This window comes from Salvelinus fontinalis, chromosome 12 (genome assembly GCF_029448725.1).
Source record: "Salvelinus fontinalis isolate EN_2023a chromosome 12, ASM2944872v1, whole genome shotgun sequence".
Lineage (NCBI taxonomy): Eukaryota > Metazoa > Chordata > Actinopteri > Salmoniformes > Salmonidae > Salvelinus > Salvelinus fontinalis.
Genome location: NC_074676.1, coordinates 47,754,165 through 47,777,880, shown reverse-complemented (window position 1 = coordinate 47,777,880; position 23,716 = coordinate 47,754,165). Strand labels below are relative to the sequence as shown.

Here is a 23,716-nt window from a genome sequence, read left to right as displayed (position 1 = left end):
GGAAGCTAGCTCATCAAATTCCAGTGTAGCACTAACCACTGTGATTATCACCAGCACAAGCAGCATCCAGCTGGGAGGTCACAGCAATCAGACTCATTTCACATCCCCAAAGCCCCTCATTGATTCAAATGGAAGTGTCACACAGAAATCACACAGAAATGGCAGCTCACACACAATACTCATCTCCATACTCAGTAGAGGAAGTCACCCTACATGTTGCACATTTTCAACAATTGTCCAGACTTGCCTCAAGTGGTTTGATCTGTTAATTAATAATATATGCCATTTAGCTGAGACTTTTACCCAAAGTGACTTAGTCATGCATGCATGCATTTTAACATATGGGTGGCCCCAGCAGGAATCGACCACACAACCCTTGGCATTACAAGAACCATGCTCTACCAATTGAGCCACAAGGGACGTGCACATATATAAGAAACAGTCTCATCTCTAATCTTGAGGTCATTCGTTTAGCGGTCTCACTGGCTTTCTTCACGGGTGTGTTAAGGGTCCATGTTCCACTGAGTGTTATGTACGTACTCCTAACCTTCTGAAGCTCGCTGATAGAATTGTGGTGGGGGGGGGGGGGGGGGGGATTAATTTGCAAGAGGAAGGGTAAAATACTTTTCTTTCTTGAAATGTGATTCTTTCTTCATTAAGACAATTTCACATAAGATTTTCCTATGCATTTGGACAAAAATGTAAATGTATTGCATTTTGATGAAAATAAAGAATATCCAATGCTTTCATTCTAGCTCAATACTATTTCAATACTTGCATCATTTTATTAAGCATCCAGGAGGTACACTTTTCTAATCTTTAACAGTGGATCAATTGCAAAAAGTGGGCCAAGAAGGAACAATGTGCAGATTTAGTTTATGTTTTTATTTCCCATGTTCTCAGAAAGATACAAAAACACTTATTGTGGAGAATACACAACACAAAAAAAGTACAAATGCAGTTGGTCTTGCTGTCTTCATTACTGGAACACGTAATCCCCCCACTGAACACTCTTCACTGTCAACCCTTGGACTCTCTGATTCATCTGTGATCAAGGTCCTCAAAAGCTCCATCTCACTGACCTGATCCCCACCCCCCAACAGTGAGTTAATGGGAGTCAACGTTGGGGTGTGTGTAAGTCATCTCTCTCCTTGGTGAACAGAGGCTGAAGTTCTAAAGACAGGGCTTTCTCTACACAGGAGGGCTTCTTAGCAGTTCCCTCTCTCTACCGAAGAGGCACACACAAATACAGGACCCATTCTGTTTTTTATTTTTTAGATCTCATCAAAGCAGGACAACTGAGAAAAAGAGGATAAAACCAACAGCTGTTTCTATGTGGCTGCCTCTAACATAGTGCCCTCAGTGGAGAATTAGCAGTGATGAGAGGAAGGGCGATTTCAGAGCTCAAACTCTTCCCTTTTTGACAGTGGTTAATTGTGTGTTTCTTTTTGAAGGATTCTGAAAACAAAACCATTCTGCAGTTGTACACTGCCCAGCAGCTCTACACAACCAAATCCATGTTTTCTACAGGTATTGTAAGCTGAAAAACAAAACTCACAGACTTCTGGCTAGTTCCACAGGGTAAATCAAACACTCCACTGTTCCCTATTTAACACCACCATTTTTTTCTATTTTAATGAGAGGTTTAAAGTTCTGCTTGAGAGATAGCGTGAAGGGTACCTACCAACCATGGCGATCATACTGTACCCATTTTGTGACAGAAATGAACAATCTCGTCGATGCTAAACACCTGGGGGCACAACAGGTCATTGTCACACAAATCCATCCAATCTATTAGCTGCAGTAGAAAAATGTAGGCGTACAAAGAAATTTAAGACCACAATGAAAAATATTTCAGATATTAAAGCTAGAATCCTAAATGTTTCTGGGCACACTGGTGCTCATAAATAAAATATAAATTCCAGATTGCACAGCAAAATATTTAGGCGCAGTAAAATGGTCACACTGTAGAGCCCTAACCTGGTTGAACGCTTAAGTGCTGGGAGAATGCGTCCGTATAGAAAACTAAGAGTTTGGGGGATTCTTACTGGGTTAGCCGGATGACAGAGGACAAAAAGTCAGAGGGCAATAACTGGATCCTGTTATACCCATTTTTGGCTGATGGAATTTTTGGGCTTAACTTCTTGCGACTACAGGGGGTGCTGTTTTCTCATTAGCATAATTGCATTACAGATTAAACGGCTTCCTACTAAATTCTTTATCGTACAATATGCATATTATTACTATTATTGGATAGAAAACAGTCTCTAGTTTCTATAGGCGTTGGAATTTTGTCTCTGAGTGGAACAGAACTCATTCTTCAGCAATTTCCCTGACATGGAGTCAGATTTCACACATTTTGGCCCCTGATCTGGAGTCAGTTTTAAGGCCACTGTTATTGCTATGAGGATACGGACACTGCTTACGTCTTCCCCTGGATGCCTTTACGTGATGACGATTTGAATGGTGTCGATTGCCCAATCACAGCCCCTATAAAACAAAAACACGTGTAGGTAGGAACTCTTTCCCAGATGCGTCATGCGCGTGGAGGACACTGAATGGCTCTTTTTCCAAGCATTAGTGTAGCCAGTTATATTTTTCCGGTCATGTTTCTACTCGTTATAGGAGTTAAATACATCATAAGGTAGTTAATTCAAACAGTTTCATAGCAATTTATATCCGTTTAGTGCGATTTTGAGGCATTGCTTTGTTGTGCACTTTGATGCGCTGGGCACATTTCGGGCTCCCGGTCGTATGTTAGTGGGCATTTCAACGGACAAGTGGACATCTTTCGACCAAAAGAAGATTAGACTCAAGAAAGAATTCTTTGCCCAAGATTCTGATGGAAGAACAGCTCACAGTAAGAACAATTTATGATGATAAATCGTGTTTGTCGATAAATGTTAAACGTTTATGTCGCCATCTTGTTTGCTATAGCTTCGCTTGGCGCAACCTGTATTGAAAAGTAAGGAAAATTTAAAAAATGTAAATCAGCGATTGCATTAAGAACTAATTTGTCTTTCGATTCCTGTCAACCCTGTATTTTTTAGTCAAGTATATGATTATCTATTGATTAAACTAGATCACTCAAAGATGGCGACCGACTTTACCAGGCTTGTTTTGCTACTATTTTCATTGTATAACCACGTTTTTTTATGGCTAAATATGCACATTTTCGAACAAACTGTATATGTATGTTGTAATATGATGTTACAGGAGTGTCATCTGAAGGATTCTGAGAAGGTTAGTGAAAAAATTAATATATTTTGGCGATGATATTATATCGCTCTCTTTGGCTAGAATCAGTGCTCGGGTAACGTTTGCGTATGTGGTATGCTAATATAACGATTTATTGTGTTTTCGCCGTAAAACACTTAGAACATCTGAAATGTTGTCTGAATTCACAAGATCTGTGTCTGTCCATTGCTATGTGCTGTGTATTTTTAAGAAATGTTTTATGATGAGTAAATTGGTAATACACGTTGCTGTCTATAGTAATTCTAGGAGCTTTGGTGAGATTTGTGATGCTGGCTGCAATGGCAAACTATGATTTATACCTGAAATATGCACATTTTTCTAACAAAACCTATCCTATACCATAAATATGTTATCAGACTGTCATCTGATGAGTTTTTTTCTTGGTTAGTGGCTATCAATATCTTAGTTTAGCCGAATTGGTGATAGCTACTGGTGTTGAGAGAAAATGATGGACAAGAAAAATGTTGATTTTTGCTAACGTGTTTAGCTAATAGATTTACATATTGTGTCTTCCCTGTAAAACATTTAAAAAATCTGAAATGGTGGCTTTATTCACAGGATCTGTATCTTTCATTAGGTGTCTTGAACTTGTGATTTAATGATATTTAGATGCTACTATTTAATTGTGACGCTATGCTAGCGATGCTAATCAGTGTGGGGGATGCTCCCGGACCCGGGGTAGGTGCTCGTTAGAGGTTAAAGGCAGTGGTGATGAGTGTGAAGGAACAGGGCTGTAAATTGAGGTTGTCAAGGGACTGGAGCTTCTGTTAAGTCGATATAGGGCTAAGATCAATTATGCTGCTGAGTCTGGCTGCACTACACTACTTCGATTATCCTGTGGCTAACACTGAACATGTGTAGCACAAAAAAAGGTGAGCATGTTTTCTTCATGTCAATTTAAATGAAATCCTTTATCCAAAATATGGTGAGGGATCATGATAAAGGCAATATGGTCCATGGTACAACTTCTGCACCCCAGGTCCTGTTGAATGTACTCTCTTCCTTACAAAACAAACTATATGAATGACACATACTAACTTATCTTTGCCTAGCCTACCGGTTTGTGGTGAAGGGGGCTTGCAGTGTCACCCCCCCCAGTAGAGTCCCTGCTGGTGGGACGGGGAACCATGGCCAGGCTCTTCTCTAGCTGGGCTTGGTGAGGAGCTGTGTGGAGAAGTCATACAGGTTCTTGTTGACCTTCTTCAGCGTCCTCACTTCCTCCTCCAGCTCTGACACGCGCACCTTGGTGTTCTCACCATCGCCAAACACACACTGTGGGTTTAACAGAAGACGGAGAGAAAGAAGAATAAAAGGGGGGGGTGTAAAGAGGGAGAGATCCATATGGAGGTTAAGCAACTACATATTTGGAGACACAGAACATTTCAATCTAACACCTCAGGTATCAAGTCCCAGTGGATTAATTTCCAGTGGGACTACAATCTGGCAAAGAATAACCCCGCTCCCGACGGAAAGCCCACTGCCGGTGCTGGGAGTCCGAAGCCAGGGCGGTGAGTGGAAGGCTTGGGTTGAGGGATATGAAATCCCATTGGAAAAACCTCCCTAATCTCACCGAGGCAAATATTGACATTTACCATTGTGTCCGATTCCGCAGTGCAGGCAGCCACTGGATACATACACTTCTCAGATTAAAGAGCGGAGGGGAGAACTCTATTGCCTGTCTTAATTTGATTTATTTGTTGGAATGCCTTATTGGGTGAAGACGTGCCGGGCTGGGGGCTTTGGACTCGCCTGTGGGAGCGAGCGAGGGCTGCTCTCCCTTTTTGGAAGGAGTGAGACTAATCTACTTAAGTGCAATTGGGACTCGGGGAGGCCGAGTAGTGGAGTCGTAAGCGGCTTGCTGAGCACAGGGATAAGGTGCTTCTGGTGGTGACCTCGTCTAGTTAGCTGACAAATCCCTCCACGAAAAACACCAACACACTCCTAACTGGCACACACAATTACACACACACATGACCGCACACTGCATCCGGGCGCTGGTCGAGAGTGAGCAAGAGACATCTCATGACAAATGTGCTGTGCCAATTCAACAATAGACTTAATAAGAGTAATAATGATGGGTTGCAGTAATATAGCGCCTTTCAATAGGTTCCAAAGTACATTACATTGTTTAGAGGTGAATCTCCCTATCCACTGCCAATGTGTAAAACCCATTTGTGTGATGCATGGAAAACATTTTGCGTCAGAATGCTCTCCAAACATTGGCAAAAATGACATGGCCATAATAGTGAGGGGGGAGTTTTGAATCCTATACATTTTGGGTCATCCATGTTTAAAAAAAAGAAGCTATACAACTGCATTGGACCTCCCAGTGCGGGATCTGGTATGAAGGCTTATGGGGTCAGAATCAATTCCAGAAGAGAAACAGGCAAGCTATCCACCATCACCAGCCACAGACCCGTGAAGTGAAGGCCGTGTTGGCGAGGGTCAGAGAGGAATGCTAGAGAGCCCAAGGTGGAGCAGGGAGTCCAGAAGGGAGCAGCTGGATAGTGCCCATGATTGGACAGGGAGAGCTGCTGCTGTCGCTGTTGCCACCAGGACAGGGATGTACTAAGATACAGTCCCAACAAAGCAGACCCAATCTGTCACAATCTGCCACTCAAAAGTGATACTCCTGCACTTAGTTGTTGATCTCCAGATAGCTAAGGAGAGGATGATTTCCTAAGAAAGGATATGAGAAGGATGGATATACCAAGTCTCCAGATAGCAAAGGACAATATTACAATATTGTGTCCTGACACCATAGCTGGTAGGGCAGTGACGATACCAGTATTACATAGCAAAAATATAAACACAAAGCAGATTAAAGTCATTGGTCCTGTAAAAACCTGCTTTACGTAAAATATTGTGTTCTATAGCTGGGAAAAGAAATCCATGTGACTCTGGATGGCAACATAATGATGTTTGTTTCCAACATTAGGGCTGTTTTCACAAAGAAGCTAAATCCACTTTGGGTTTGATTTCCTTGCCACGATAACGAGTATCACAATACTGGTATCGTCCTGGCCCTAATAGCCGGTAAGGGGTCTCTTCTCTTATAGTCAGTACGTTGACGCACAGTTGTGTAAGTATATACGCGCTGGCATCGGGTCACTGTATAAGTTTAAGATTACTTTATTCATCAATTGTACACAAGGTCTAACTGAAATGTGACATTTTTTTTATCCCAACCCTTCTGAAAAACACATACAGGTAGGAGCAGAGGGCTGCCACACTGGTGGAGCAGTTGTTGTGGGGGTTTAAGTGCCTTGCTCAAGGGCACAACGGCAGACAATGGCATCTAGAATTCGATAACAGCAACCCTCCAGTTGCCAGCTCACTTCAACAGATTTTTCCCCATCAGACTTGGGATTCTAACTGGCAACCCTGTCTAACCGATAGACTAATCGCAGCTGTAGTTTCTTCTCGTGGCCTTTGGAGAGGTCGGTGAGTAAAGTGCAAGCAATGCTGTGAGGAGTTCAAGGGTCAAAATGAAGAGCCTTCAGCTGAGCCTGTGGCAAGGTGACCCTCAGAAACTTTAACAGATGCACAATTGAGAGCATTCTGTCGGGCTGTATCACTGCCTGGTACGGCAACTGCACCACCCGCAAACGCAGGGCTCTCCAGAGGGTGGTACGGTCTGCCCAAAGCATCACCAGTGGCACACTACATGCCCTCCAGGACCCCTACAGCACCCGATGCTGCCCTATATACATAGACATGGAATCACTGGCCACTTTAATAATGGAACACTAGTCACTTTAATAACGTTTACACACAGTATACTCATATGAGATGAGAAAAGCAGTATCTATTCTACTGTATTTAGTCAATGCCACTCCAACATTGCTCATCCTAATATTTATATATTTCTTAATTCCATTCTTTTAGATTTGTGTATTGTTGTGAATTGTTAGATACTACTGCACTGTTGGAGCTAGGAACACAAGCATTTCGCTACACCTGAAATAACATCTGCCAAATATGGGTATGTGACCAATACAATTTGAGAATGTTAACCTACGGCGACTACGCATACGTAACATTTACACAGCAGTTATATTACATCTTTAACACCCTTAGAACATGACGTGCTCTATAATCGCAAGTCATATGACCCCCTGCAGTGATGTTGACCCGCTCACTAATCTTAATAGGGAACTCCTAATATGTTGACCAATGCACAGATAACATTTTGAAATAACATCTAAGGGGCACTGTATTGTTTAATGGCGTACGTTCTGCATCGACCTGCCCACTTACCTTGTCTGTTACGGCAGTCATTAGGGAGTAGAGTTTGGTCTCCTTTAGGGCCTAAGGAGAGAGAAAACATACAATCAAAGAAGGTGCACAGGCCATGTCCAGAAGTGGTTGAATGACAAGTCTGTGTGTGTGTGTGTGTGTGTGTGTGTGTGTGTGTGTGTGTGTGTGTGTGTGTGTGTGTGTGTGTGTGTGTGTGTGTGTGTGTGTGTGTGTGTGTGTGTGTGTGCGCGCGCGTGCGAGCATTCTCATTTAAAACTGCGACCTGGCCAAGATAAAGCAAAGCAGTGCGACACAAACAACAACACAGAGTTACACATGGAATAAACAAACATACAGTCAACAATACAATAGAAAAATAAGTCTATATACAGTGTGTGCAAATGAGGTAAGATTAGGCAATAAATAGACCATAGTGGCGAAATAATTACAATATATCAATTAAACACTGGAGTGATAGATGAGCAGAAGATGAGTGTGCAAGTAGAGATACTGGGGTGCAAAGGAGCAAAGAAATATAAAAAAATAACAGTATGGGGATGAGGTAGTTGGATGGGCTATTTACAGATGGGCTATGTACAGGTGCAGTGATCTGTGAGCTGCTCTGACAGCTGGTGCTTAAAGTTAGTGAGGGAGATATGAGTCTCCAGCTTCAGTGATTTTTGCAGTTTGTTCCAGTCATTGGCAGCAGAGAACTGGAAGGAAAGGCGGCCGAAGGAGGAATTGGCTTTGGGGGAGACCAGTGAAATATACCTGCTGGAGAGCGTGCTATGGGTGGGTGCTGCTATGGTGACCAGTGAGCTGAGACAAGGCGGGGCTTTACCTAGCAGAGACTTGTAGATGACCTGGAGCCAGTGGGTTTGGCGTCGAATATGAAGCGAGGGCCAGCCAACGAGAGCATACAGGTCGCAGTGGTGGGTAGTATATGAGGCTTTGGTGGCAAAATGGATGGCACTGTGATATACTGCATCCAATTTGCTGAGTAGTGTTGGAGGCTATTTTGTAAATGACATCGCCGAAGTCAAGGATCGGTAGGATAGTCATTTTTACGAGATTTATTTTTGGATTGAAGATGCTTACTGTGAGTCTGGAAGGAGAGTTTACAGTCTAGCCAGACACCTAGGCATTTGTAGTTGTCCACATATTCTAAGTCAGAACCGTCCAGAGTAGTGATGCAGCGATCTGTTGAAGAGCATGCATTTAGGAGGAGAGTTGGAGAGAGTCGGAAGGAGAGTTGTATGGCATTGAAGCTCATCTGGAGGTTGGTTAACACAGTGTCCAAAGAGGGGCCAGAAGTATACAGAATGGTGTCGTCTGCATAGAGGTGGATCAGAGAATCACAAGCAGCAAGAGCAAAATCCTTGATGTATACAGAGAAAAGAGTCGGCCCGAGAATTGAACCCTGTGGCACCCCCATAGAGACTGCCAGAGGTCCGGACAACAGGCCCTCCAATTTGACACACTGAACTCTGTCTGAGAAGTAGTAGGTGAACCAGGCGAGGCAGTCATTTGAGAAACCAAGAATGTTGAGTTTGCCGATAAGAATGTGGTGATTGACCTAGTCGAAAGCCTTGGCTAGGTCGATGAATACAGCTGCACAGTATTGTCTCTTATCGATGGCGGTTATAATATTGTTTAGGACCTTGAGCGTGGCTGAGGTGCACCCATGGCCAGCTCTGAATCCAGATTGCATAGCGGAGAAGGTACGGTGGGATTCGAAATGGTCGGAGATCAGTTTGTTAACTTGGCTTTCGAAGACTTTAGAAAGGCAGGGTAGGATAGATATAGGTCTGTAGCAGTTTGGGTCTAGAGTGTCTCCCCCTTTGAAGAGGGGGATGACCGCGGCAGATTTCTAATCTGTGGGATCTCAGACGATACGAAAGAGAGGTTGAACAGGCTAGTAATAGGGGTTGCAACAATTTCGGTGGAAAATTTTAGGGTCCAGATTGTCTAGCCCAGCTGATTTGTAGGGGTCCAGATTTTTCATCTCTTTCGGAACATCAGCTATCTGGATTTGGGTGAAGGAGAAATGGGGAGGCTTGGGCAAGTTACTGTGGAGGGTGCAGGGCTGTTGATCGGGGTAGGGGTAGCCAGGTGGAAAGCATGGCCAGCCGTAAAAAAATGCTTATTGAAATTCTCAATTATCGTGGATTTATCGGTGGTGACAGTGTTTCCTAGCCTCAGTGCAGTGGGCAGCTGGGAGGAGGTGCTTTTATTCTAAATTGACTTCACAGTGTCCCAGAACTTTTTGTAGTTTGTGCTACAGGATGCAAATTTCTGTTTGAAAAAGCTAGCCTTTGCTTTCCTAACTGCCTGTGTATACTGGTTCCTAACTTCCCTGAAAAGTTGCATATCGCGGGGGCTATTCGATGCTAATGCAGTACGCCACAGGATGTTTTTGTGCTGGTCAAGGGCAGTCAGGTCTGGAGTGAATCAAGGGCTATATCTGTTCCTGGGTCAATTTTTTTTGAATGGGGCATACTTATTTAAGATGGTGAGGAAAGCACTTAAAACCTCTTGAAGCTAGGGGGCAGAATTTTTATATTTGGAAAAATAACGTTCCCAAGGTAAACAGACTATTTCTCAGGCTCACATATTAGAATATGCATATAATTGACAGATTAGAATAGAAAACACTCTAATGTTTCCAAAACTGTCAAAATATTGTCTGTAACAGAACTGATTTTGCAGGCGAAAACCTGAGGAACCCCAACCTGGAAGTTCTTTTTAATTTTTTGTTATCCTTGTTCCATTGCTTGCCCATCCTTCATTTAAAGGCGTATCAACCAGATTCCTTTTCCAATTGCTTCCTCAGGCTGTGACCAGTCTTTAGACATAGTTTCAGGCTTTTATTTTGAAAAATGAGCGAGATTTATCAAAACGCTTCAGGTGTCCTTTGATTAGTTCCTGCGCAGTAGAGATTTGGCTCGACATTTTCTTTCTCTGTAGTATTGAACAGTTTACCGTCTGGATCAAATATGATCGATTATGTATGTTAAAAACAACCTGAGGATTGATTATAAAAAACCTTTGTCATGTTTCTACGAACATTACGGATACTTTTTGGAATTTTTGTCTGCCCTTCAGGACCAGAACGAGCATGTGGTTTTCTGAACATAACGCGCAAACGAAATGGCGGATTTTGGTTATAAAACTAATCTTTATCGAACACAAAGAACATTTATTGTGTAACTGGGAATCTCGTGAGTACAAACATCCGAAGATGATCAAAGGTAAGCGAATAATTTTATTGCTTTCCTGACTTTCGTGACCAAGCTAATTTAAGGCTAGCTGTTCTAGCAGTGATTGATACACTCACAAACGCTTGGATTGCTTTCGCTGTAAAGCATATTTTCAAAATCTGACACGATAGGTGGATTAACAACAAGCTAAACTGTGTTTTGGTATATTTCACTTGTGATTCCATGATTATAAATATTTTTAGTATTATTTTTGAATTTGGCGCGCTGCAATTCAGCGGTTGTTTACGAAAATGATCCCGTAAAAGGGATGTTAACACACAGGATATTAACCATTCTTGATCGATTCAAATGTATAATTTGTATAATTTGTGTGTCAAAGCAAATTAGCCATATAAAATGAATAACAGAAACACTCATTCTTGAACTGAACTCATTTATACAGAATCTGGATAAATAATGCGAGATTTTCAAACATGAAATACCATTTATATTGCCTTTTGTTTCTTCATGTGCACTGCTCAACTGAGTAAATGTTAGTTTTTTCTCTATTATTATTATTTTTAACATTTGTAATTCCAGGCTGCTTTAGATTGAACCATTTTATAAATCCAGTATTTTAAATTGGGGCCATCATTTATTTTTTTAATGTTTAAGTGTTTCATAAAGGTTATGTAATTAATTGACATTTCAAATAGGCCATGCTTTTTAAAAAGTTTAACATTTAATACAAAACATTTAGTGATACTGAAAAACTGCCCTTGGTCCAATATACAGTAACAGGCAAAAGTTTGGACACTTACTCATATGTGTTATTTCATAGTTTTGATGTCTTCACTATTATTGACGAACAGTGCCAGTCAAAAGTTTGGACACACCTACTCATTCAAGGGTTTTCTTTATTTTATTATTTTCTACACTATAGAATAATAGAGAAGGCATCAAAACTATGTTAAACAAAATGTTCTTAAATCCTTCAAAGTAGCCACCCTTTGCTTTGATGACAGCTTTGTACAGTCTTGGCATTCTCTCAACCAGCTTAACCTGGAATGCTTTTCAATCAGTCTTGAAGGAGTTCCCACATATGCTGAGCACTTGTTGGCTGCTTTTCCTTCACTGCGGTCCAACTCATCCCAAACCATCTCAATTGGGTTGAGGTCAGGTGATTGTGGAGGCCAGGTCATTTGATGGAGCACTCCTTCACTCTCCTTCTTAGTCAAACAGTCCTTACACAGCCTGGAGGTGTGTTGGGTCATTGTTGTGTTGAAAAACAAATGATAGTGGGACTAAGTGCAAACCAGATGGGATGGCATATCGCTGCAGAATGCTGTGGTAGCCATGCTGGTTAAGTGTGCCTTGAATTCTAAATAAATCACAGACACTGCCACCAGCATAGCACCCCCACACCATCACACCTCTTCCTCCATGCTTCACTGTGGGAGATCATCCGTTCACCTACTCTGCATTTCACAAAGACACGGCAGTAGGAACCAAAAATCTCAAATCTGGACTCAACAGACCAAAGTAAAGATTGTCCATTGTTCGTGTTTCTTGGCCAAAGCAAGTCTCTTCTTCTTATTAATGATCTTTAGTAGTGGTATATTTGCAGCAATACGACCACAAAAGGCCTGAATCACACGGTCTCCTCTGAAAAGTTGATGATGAGATATGTCTGTTATTTGAACTCTGTGAAGCATTTATTTGGGCTGCAATTTCTGAGGCTGGTAAATCTAATGAACTTATCCTCTCCAGCAGAGGTAACTCTGGGTCTTCCTGTCCTGTGGCGGTCCTCATGAGAACCAGTTTCATCATAGCGCTTGATGGTTTTTGCAACTGCACTTGAAGAAACTTTCAATGTTCATGAAATTTTCCGGATTGACTGTCCTTCACGTCTTAAAGTAATGATGGACTGTAATTTCTCTTTGCTTATTTGAGTTGTTCTTGACATAGTATGGACTTTCATGAAGCTGGTTGAGAGAATGCCAAGAGTGTGGAAAGCTGTCATCAAGGAAAAGGGTGGCTACTTTGAAAAATCTCAAATATAACATATATTTTGATTTCTTTAACACTTTTTTGGTTATTGCATGATTACATATGTGGTATTTCATAGTTGTGATGTCTTCACTATTATTCTACAATGTAGAAAAAAGCAAAAATAAAGAAAAACCCTTGAATGAATAGGTGTCTCCAAACTTTTGACTGGTACTGTATATTGATTGCTTTTCATACATTATGAGTTTCATGTCTCAAGTCGATGATGCTCAGTTGTCTTCAGCCACCTCTAACACAGAGCAGAGTTTAAGGTAGATAGTGTTACCCTTTTTGATGGCAAGACACTGGAACACTGACATCTTCAAGCTGCCTACCCCTGTAGATCAGCCTCTGTTTGTCCACATGAGGGGTATACTACAAAGCAGGATCAAGGAGTTATCCAGCTAACTTTGATAAATATACAGAAATAACTGTCAATTTTCTGGTTCATTATGAAAGCTCCAGCTAGATGTATTTTTTGCTGTTGGGTCAATTCAACCATACCCATTTCAAGCTCATCTTTCAAAAAAATAACAAGTGATTTTAGAATATTTAGACAAGTTAGCTGGCAAACTTCTTGATCTTGCTTTGTAGTATACCCCTCTGCTTCACATGGTAGACCTCAATTTTGAACTAGGACAGTCTCACCCGGCATCAAACTCGTAGATTATATCCTGGCCTGTTAAATTTCTAAAGAATATCTGGAACGTGGATGCTGAATGCAGGCCAAAGTAGCTCAAATGTTTCTAATTATCACTGATATCCTGCCCATTGCTACTTTCAGCTTCTGTCTGGCAGTCGGCACTTCAAAATGTTGGTTTATGAGGCTTTTGAGAGCTGCCACTGTGGTTCCTGTATGCATGCTGTATGCATGCTCAGGGAGTGGTTTTGACGAGTCATCGATGTGATGATCAAGTCCATGATAGAGATTGTATTACGTAAAAATGTATTACACTAAACCTTTATTTGATAGCCCTTACAATATCCCAGCTAAATCAGTGCCCAGTCATTATGGAATTCATTTTTTTCACATCATTGTAATAACTTTAAAATAACCTTACATTTTTTTTATTATTTTGGCGTACTTGATATTTAGGCATGATTGCTAGCTCAAAATCTTTCAAAAGGGTAGTGATGCACAATTAATCAAATTTATATCGAAATCGTGTGCAATATCCATATGGCATGCATTATTTTGAAAGACATCTCAGCCGCGTGTAACATCCATTTTTATAGTTTACTCTGCTTTCCACGTTGCTTCTTAATAGAAGTCATTATATTTCTATGACTCCAGCAGTTCATTCAAAGTGTTTAGATCTTTATCACATGAAAAATCACAAATATTTGAAAAACATATGTAATTACATGTTTAAGCCCATATTGTGCAGCCCTACAAAAGTATATAGCAAAAATGCTTACCTTTTTGTTTATATTGTCTAACAAGACAAGTATGTTGTTTTTGGCTTTTCTGTTTCAAAACTAAACGTTTGGGGGGGAAAAAAACCTATCCCCGATACTCACCCTTATCAACACTGTGTGCACAGAATGAGGCTGTAGTCAGTCAATGTGTGAGGACACGCAGGTCAATCCCATGCTCGCTGACAAAACACTGCCCCCATACACACACACACACACACACACACTTCCCTCTGACACCTTCCCTCAGCTGCTCCTCAATGAGAGAAAGAAAACGCAAATAGCGATAGGAATGGTTATCTATCCATTTGCTTAATATTCCCTTGAACCAAGTACTGTGCCCCTACCCCAGAGGAACTGTCCAATTAGCCTTACATGGAGATACCCCAACCCTACAAGAGGAGCCCAAGGGAACCACCCTAGCCCCTAAGGCTCTCCATCTCCCATGCCTCCCCCTGACCCTTCAGCCCAGGCAGCCAACTTGCTATGGGCTTTCTTTCTCTCTTCCCTGGGCCAAACCGGCCCTGGTTCATCTGAGGGCAAGCCACCGCCGCCAAACACAGTGTGTGCCAGTGGAATGACTTCTCCACTCTCTGCAATGTAGCAGCACATTCGGCACTCACACAGACCCATGCATACATATTCCAGAAGAAAATAACAAGGACAACTAAAATGTTATCCTTCTCTGAGACATTTGCACACAGCACAGCACCGATCAGAAAGAGTATTTTTGTGATGTTGGCCATGCCCCGGGGGCACGACGGAATTATTGTTTTTTGGAATTTCTATTAGTATTAATATATGTTTTCTAATCATTCTCTGTGTTTCTTTGGCTTTTGGAGCACTGGGGAAAAGCTCATTTCTCAGCGACAGTTATATTCCCAGCAGCTCCGAGATTAGCCATTATGGAAATAAGTGACCTCAGAGAGAGAAAAAGCGAGGGAAGGGGAGAGCGATAACTATGCCAGCACAGTGGTACGCGAAGGGTAGAAACTGAGTGAGCAGGTGGTAGGTAACTCAGAGACCGCTCCATTACCATTTCATTTAGCCCCGTGTAATTGATTTTGACACTGCTAGGATTACGTGCGGCATAAACAGCTGTCTCGTCACCATACTGCAGCCGTTCATTTAGAGTGGGTGGTTACGGGGAGAAGGAAAGTTACCTACAGTAAGCATATACATATTCTTATTATACATATGCTTACAATTCTAATCCCCTTAAGGCATGGATTGACACCAGGTATGTAAATAAACTGCTTATCATCATCCTGTGATATCAGTGATGGGACAGCTGCTTATTAATAACCAACCAACCAACAAAATCAGATTAGAGACATGACCTTCTCATTACTGTACCTTTCAATGCCATCTTATTTGTTAACAGAGCATAAGCCTATCATGATGCTACTTAGCAAACCTAAGTCTAGGACGAGCCTTGGGTGTTGTACATGGGTACCACAGGGCTGTGACTAATCTGGGTGGTGGCCATGGGCACCTACGGGGCTGTGACTAATCTGGGTGGGGTACATGGGTACCTACGGGGCTGTGACTAACCTGGGTGGTGGCCATGGGCACCTACGGGGCTGTGACTAATCTGGGTGGGGTACATGGGTACCTACGGGGCTGTGACTAATCTGGGTGGTGACCATGGGTACCTACGGGGCTGTGACTTACCTGGGTGGTGTACATGGGTACCTACGGGGCTGTGACTAACCTGGGTGGTGACCATGGGTACCTACGGGGCTGTGACTAACCTGGGTGGGGTACATGGGTACCTACGGGGCTGTGACTAACCTGGGTGGTGACCATGGGTACCTACGGGGCTGTGACTAACCTGGGTGGTGTACATGGGTACCTACGGGGCTGTGACTAATCTGGGTGGTGACCATGGGTACCTACGGGGCTGTGACTTACCTGGGTGGTGTACATGGGTACCTACGGGGCTGTGACTAATCTGGGTGGTGACCATGGGTACCTACGGGGCTGTGACTAATCTGGGTGGTGACCATGGGTACCTACGGGGCTGTGACTAACCTGGGTGGTGACCATGGGTACCTACGGGGCTGTGACTAACCTGGGTGGGGTACATGGGTACCTACGGGGCTGTGACTAACCTGGGTGGTGACCATGGGTACCTACGGGGCTGTGACTAATCTGGGTGGTGACCATGGGTACCTACGGGGCTGTGACTTACCTGGGTGGTGACCATGGGTACCTACGGGGCTGTGACTAACCTGGGTGGTGACCATGGGTACCTACGGGGCTGTGACTAATCTGGGTGGTGACCATGGGTACCTACGGGGCTGTGACTAACCTGGGTGGGGTACATGGGTACCTACGGAGCTGTGACTTACCTGGGTGGTGACCATGGGTACCTACGGGCTGTGACTAACCTGGGTGGGGTACATGGGTACCTACGGGGCTGTGACTAACCTGGGTGGGGTACATGGGTACCTACGGGGCTGTGACTAACCTGGGTGGGGTACATGGGTACCTACGGGGCTGTGACTAACCTGGGTGGTGACCATGGGTACCTACGGGCTGTGACTAACCTGGGTGGTGACCATGGGTACCTACGGGGCTGTGACTAACCTGGGTGGGGTACATGGGTACCTACGGGGCTGTGACTAACCTGGGTGGGGTACATGGGTACCTACGGGGCTGTGACTAACCTGGGTGGGGTACATGGGTACCTACGGGGCTGTGACTTACCTGGGTGGTGACCATGGGTACCTACGGGCTGTGACTAACCTGGGGGGGGTACATGGATACCTACGGGGCTGTGACTAACCTGGGTGGGGTACATGGGTACCTACGGGGCTGTGACTAACCTGGGTGGTGTACATGGGTACCTACGGGCTGTGACTAACCTGGGTGGTGACCATGGGTACCTACGGGGCTGTGACTAACCTGGGTGGGGTACATGGGTACCTACGGGGCTGTGACTAACCTGGGTGGTAACCATGGGTACCTACGGGCTGTGACTAACCTGGGTGGTAACCATGGGTACCTACGGGCTGTGACTAACCTGGGTGGGGAACATGGGTACCTACGGGGCTGTGACTAACCTGGGGGGGGTACATGGATACCTACGGGGCTGTGACTAACCTGGGTGGGGTACATGGGTACCTACGGGGCTGTGACTAACCTGGGTGGTGTACATGGGTACCTACGGGCTGTGACTAACCTGGGTGGTGACCATGGGTACCTACGGGGCTGTGACTAACCTGGGTGGGGTACATGGGTACCTACGGGGCTGTGACTAACCTGGGTGGTAACCATGGGTACCTACGGGCTGTGACTAACCTGGGTGGTAACCATGGGTACCTACGGGCTGTGACTAACCTGGGTGGGGAACATGGGTACCTACGGGGCTGTGACTAACCTGGGTGGGATACATGGGTACCTACGGGGCTGTGACTAACCTGGGTGGTGACCATGGGTACCTACGGGGCTGTGACTAACCTGGGTGGTGACCATGGGTACCTACGGGGCTGTGACTAACCTGGGTGGTAACCATGGGTACCTACGGGGCTGTGACTAACCTGGGTGGGGTACATGGGTACCTACGGGGCTGTGACTAACCTGGGTGGTGACCATGGGTAGCTACGGGCTGTGACTAACCTGGGTGGGGTACATGGGTACCTACGGGGCTGTGACTAACCTGGGTGGTGACCATGGGTACCTACGGGGCTGTGACTAACCTGGGTGGTGACCATGGGTACCTACGGGGCTGTGACTCACCTGGGTGGTGACCATGGGTACCTACGGGGCTGTGACTAACCTGGGTGGTGACCATGGGTACCTACGGGGCTGTGACTAACCTGGGTGGGGTACATGGGTACCTACGGGGCTGTGACTAACCTGGGTGGGGTACATGGGTACCTACGGGGCTGTGACTTACCTGGGTGGTGACCATGGGTACCTACGGGGCTGTGACTAACCTGGGTGGGGTACATGGGTACCTACGGGGCTGTGACTAACCTGGGTGGGGTACATGGGTACCTACGGGGCTGTGACTAACCTGTGTGGGGGGGGCCAGACACAGGCACACTCCTCCAGTCTCAGTGCCCTCAGCCTGCACTAGAGGGTTGAGGTGCCGGCTGAAGCGGGGCAGGTGGATGCCCGGGCGGCTGTCAGGCAGGAACATGTTGGCAGGGGCAGGGATGATGAGGGCATTGGTGACCGGACCTGTGAGAGATGTAAGAGTAGTTAGAAAGAGGGAGGGGAGGAGGGAGAGAAGGAGTGAGGGAGCACGGTAGCCTAGTGTATAGAGTGTTGGGCCTGTAACCAAAAGGTTACTAATCACAAAAGGTTACTAGTTCGAATCCCCGAGCTGACAAGATGAAAAATCTGTCAATCGACCCTTGAGCAAGGCACCTAAACCTGATTGCTACAGGGTCGGTGTAAATCATAGCTGATTCCTGGCCGTGACCCCTCTCTTCAAGGGTGTCTCGGAGAGTTGGGATAAGCAAAAAACACATTTCCATTTCACACCTCATGCTCGTACAGGTTATCCAGTTGTACAGACAGTGAAACACGAGAGGGGCACAGAAACAACAGAAGAAAGGAGGGAGAGTGGTAAAGAAAGAGAGATGATGAACATGACACACTCAGGGCCCCAGTAATCAACTAAGTGTGGGAGAAGTGGTCTTTATGTACGTCATCATTCCACCCCACCGTATTCACACTTAACTGGAGCATGGTCCGAGTTTTACAACTTTGAACAATGTCATTGAGGAGATACCTGGAAAACATGGGAGAGAACACTCCCGCTCTTGGCAACAACAAAAAACTCACCACGGTCGAGAACCATCTTGTTACAGGAACTGGGGTGACAGAGATTCAACCTCCTGTACTTCCTTTTGATGGGTTTGTGCTGTCACGTACTTTGGAAAGCAAGCTGGAGCTGTAGTTTTATTTTACGTCCATACAAACAGCAATCCAGCAACATCATGAACTATGACCTGAAAGTTGAAGTCCGTCTAAGAAACCTCAGCGGCAGTCCGCTGACCTGCACACCTCACCTGCCTGAAGAGAGGAAAGACAAGTGGAGAGAGGGGAACGAGGACGTGAACTAGCCATCTCTACTCGGCCTATAACCCTTTGACTGGCCTTCCTTGCTTATTATTTCATGTGCAACAAAGAGCACTGCTTTTTAAAACGGAAAGAATAACGTTCTGACTAAGCCTACTGCTTTTCAATCTTTTTTTATGATGCCAACACTTACATGAGCTTTAGTGCTCTTCAACTCGACGGACGATCTTTTATTTACCCATTACTGTCAGTCTTCCACAAGCGGCCTTCAAATCATCCGAATTGCCCATCTGTCCGCCAGGATAAAAACATATTTCCCAGGGTATTGGCGGCTGAAAAGGGGGGGGTTCAGCAGGGGGCAACAAGGCATCTTCTATATGCCCCGAATCGAGCTCTATTACACAAGAAACTAATGGAGGGAATCAAAATCTGATGGAGGATCTGACAGACTTATTCCAACTGATGGTCTTAGCTACATGGTGATGGCTTTTTCACAAGACCAAAAGAGAAAAAAGGATCAAACAGAGATGCAGTACAGCAGAATGGACCAGATGTAGTATGCATGATATACCTAGACTGGGTTTATATATGACAGTCAATCATTCATTATTATCATAGAACACCAAGTAACCTCCCTAAAATGATTGTGCTCTCCTAAAATGCAAAAGAATCATGCACACATTGGTTTTCAGGTATACTAATCTAGGAAAAATTATATGGCAGACTTGCTCTCTTGTTGTAACCTTAACAAATATTTTATAAGTGTAAAATACATGTGAATTTGATATTAAGGACGACTCTAAAATCACAGGTTGAATAGGAAAAACACAACTCCGAGCAAACTTAAAGTTTGCTCTGAGTTTCTGTATATACACACACTACTGTGAGTAGTACGGTAGGCTATATCACTCAAAGATATAGATGTGCAATCTACTTGACTGGTCCTTGAAGGCATAGATTGTTTTCTTCTATTTTGTCCGTTCTAGCTGGCTGGAGGCCTCACGCTAAATCTGGTTCTGGGTTGCCGAGATGAGTTATTTCACCTACGCCTGTTTTCATTAAGTCATTAATATCCATTTTGAGCATCCCTTTTCTCACTATTTGGTTGACATTAGTCAGCTCTGTATATCACAGTGGAGTACTCTCTACGCTGTACACACACGTCTATTTTGTTCCTCCGGTTTAGGGTAAGAGAAGACTTATCTAAAAGGTCTGTCAAGATGAAGCCTAGGCAATGGTTGAACGTTTTGTGAATAAGTCCTGGGGTGTTGTAGCCCAGGAGTAATCATGCTTGAATGAAAACGGCTGGAACATTGTCAGCCATTCTAACTTTATGAAAACTTTTTGGCAGCATTAAATCCTTCCTCCATCACATCATCATTTTATTCCCCGAGGTTAGAGGGGGAGAAAGAGAAGGAATGAGAGAGAGAGTCAGATGTAGAAAATAAACAAATGGAATCATTCAACTGGGATATATGAACACAGCATGTTGCATGAAACGTCAGTGCATATTGAAATGTTAATTCACTTCCTGTCTCTTAAGTCCCTAAACACGCGGCACAAAAAATATCTATTGGAACAAATTGGCAGCCATGTGTTGGCGTAGTTGGCTGAGCTTCACTGTTAAATGATCGCAGTCAAGTAGACAAAGCATTTATGGCCAAATAGCCTAACTCAATAAAAACTAAAGGTTCCCTCAATGTGCCCATGCGGACTAATTAATTGGATCCTGCATAATTAGCATCATAGACTGAAAAATAAACACCAGTAGAGATGATAAATTATTTATGAGTAGAATATGGAGATTTTGTTGAGGGAGCGTGTACTGTACACAAGCTGACGCTCGTAATTCTAATCTTTGGAGGGCAGATAAAACACCGAATGGAAAGCGCTCCAGGATTTATGCTATTCCGTAAGCCCTTTCATAAGTGTAGTTTCTGAATCTCAAGTTCTTCAGGCCTGTCAAAACAATGCCACAATTTATAACAACCCTGACCGGCTCATTCTGGTTGAAATGGCAATTATGAGTGTGTGTGGAGAAGCAAACAAATATGGAGGTCCAAACACTTCCAGAAATGTGCTCAAATTCAACTGAATTGGAAGAAAATATGGCATTTTGAGGCATGTGATATAATTAGAGCTGTTACACAATATTGATATGATAACAAAACAGTAATCATTGTATAGGTAAGTCACTATTGTTTTATCTCTGTGGTAATCACACTTTATCTACATTTCAGACACAAGGTAGGGCACTTGCTCAGCATCAGTACTAGAGGGAATCTATATCAATTAAAAAATAAGTACATGTAACATCAGGTGTGACACTTTTCAGAGGAAATGGACCAGGAGACAACTAGACTGATGGCTGTCTGTACCATGCATTTATCAAATTGACATCGAGGAACAGCGGAAAAGAAAGAGTATATCCGGTTGATGCAGGTCAGCGTTTTTCCCTCGTGAATCTTGTTCTGGAGGCAGCTCTGCACTGGTCACTATTTGTCACAGCCACAAAGTCGTAACATTTTACATTTTGATTTTAAACCTAACCATACTGCTAACACTAATGCCTAACCCTAAACCTTAAATTAAGACCAAAAAGCACATTTTTGTAGTCATTTTTTCAATAGACAATTTTTAACTTTGCAGTTGGACTATCTAAGGGGAAATTGCTCCGTTCTGCCTCCAGGACTAGAGTCATGACAACAAACGTCAACCTGCTCGGTTGATTGTATTCGGCGACTGCTAGAAGGAGCATCCAACTCAGACTGTCAGTAGTGGATCAGGCCGGGGTCGTCCTCACCTTTATACATTAATTAAACTCCCCACTGATGCCTCGTCCGACTCGGAGGCTTCGATCAAGCCACTCCTCCTGTACTGATGCTTATCATGCCGCCATGGTTTTGGGCCAGACGGATATTTCAGATCACTGAGTCTCTTCAGAGAAGATGTATTTATTTTCCCTCAACTCTTCTGCTGTTTCCTGTGTGCTAACTCCCAACATATCACATGACCAATATTCATCAGTCACAATCATGATCAGTTAGCTGAGGAACAGTAGGAGGAGGCCTAAAAGAAACAGCTTAGGGAATTCTATGTATGTGACAATAAATCTCCAGAGTCGGGGGGGGGGGGGGGGGGTTACAAGGTGGGAGCACTCCCTCCCACACTCCCGTTTAACTGCAGTAATGTGCGCGCACACGCACACGCTTATGACAATGTGAGTCAGACATTGGCACAGCTCTATATTGTGCTACAGGGCTTGGCTGGTGTAAATTCCAGTATGCCCAATTCTTTCCCATTCAACAGCCATTTTTGCGACTGTGCTGCTGCCATCAATGCTTTGGGTCTCAAGGTGCGTCCCTGTCAGATCGTTAAGCATTACACCTGTTCCACATTTCTATACCGGAATTCAACCTCACAAAGTTTGCATTTCAATACCTTCTCAATTAACTTCTCAAAGTAAAGCCATACAGGACTTTGATGCTGTCGCTTGCCTTTCTCTGCCATTTTCCAACTGCTAACGACGAAAACATAGTGGTAGATAGTAGACTGCAAAATAATGTATTCTTTGACTCCTTGCACGTCGACTGCAGGTGTCGACTCCAATTCCTGAGTGTCAAGATTCGATTCTGCTAGGAATCGACTCCGAAGATTCAGTATTTTTGGAACGGAGGAAAATGATTAGTTGCCATACTTCGTAGAACACAAATACTCACATGTTCCATTGCGATCAAGTGGGGGACGGAGAGAGGGGAGGGCACAGGAAAGTCGGCCCCCAGACAGACAGAATCAGAACCGTGCACTAGGCATATCTATTGGTAATCAAAGCTGTATTTCACAAAGGAATGCAGTATCTAAAAATGTCTCGGCTTGCGATGTCTCAACCAGTAAATCAGGGCCCATCATCAATGAAACAGCTAGGAGGCTAGGAGGCTAGGAGGCTAGGGGCAGCAGTTAGAGCGTTACATGCTGACAACACCGCTTTAGTTACATATTAAAATGTACACATACATGTTATTCAATCGTTTCATCCAACCTGCTCGCCTAGGTGTTAAAATAGAACTTGGTTCTATTTTTGACACTTGACGGGCTGCAAGTCCTGCCTCTCCCATCTCCCCATTGGTTTTTAGGAGCATATACCTACGTGGGTGATTGAACAATGAACTGAGGTCCACACTCCAGTCAATGCTGGGAAGAAGAAGACGAAGAAGACACCCGCATCATTAGCGAACAGAAAGAGCAGGCGAGCCAGCACACGGAAAAAAACGTGCGGATCGGTCTTGGTAATCTGTATCTCGCAATATCTTGTCTTGCAAATTCAATAGCCTAAAGTTCGCCTTCTCATCTATGGTTTAATTGAAATGACATACCTTTGCCCAGGCCTTTATAGGCTATAGTCTAGTTAGGGTATAATACGGCAAATAATGTTTTGTGATGACTGCAACGTGATTGAAATTTTGTGGGGGGAATTTTTTCTTATCATTAACTATCCCAATTTCATTTTAACGTTCACA

At 44.0% G+C, this 23,716-nt stretch overlaps 1 pseudogene; it reads right to left on the bottom strand.

Annotated features, from left to right (window-relative positions):
- Nucleotides 1-866: 866 nt before the first annotated feature.
- Nucleotides 867-23,716, bottom strand: part of LOC129866572 (WD repeat-containing protein 18-like) — a 110,154-nt pseudogene continuing 87,304 nt past the window's right edge.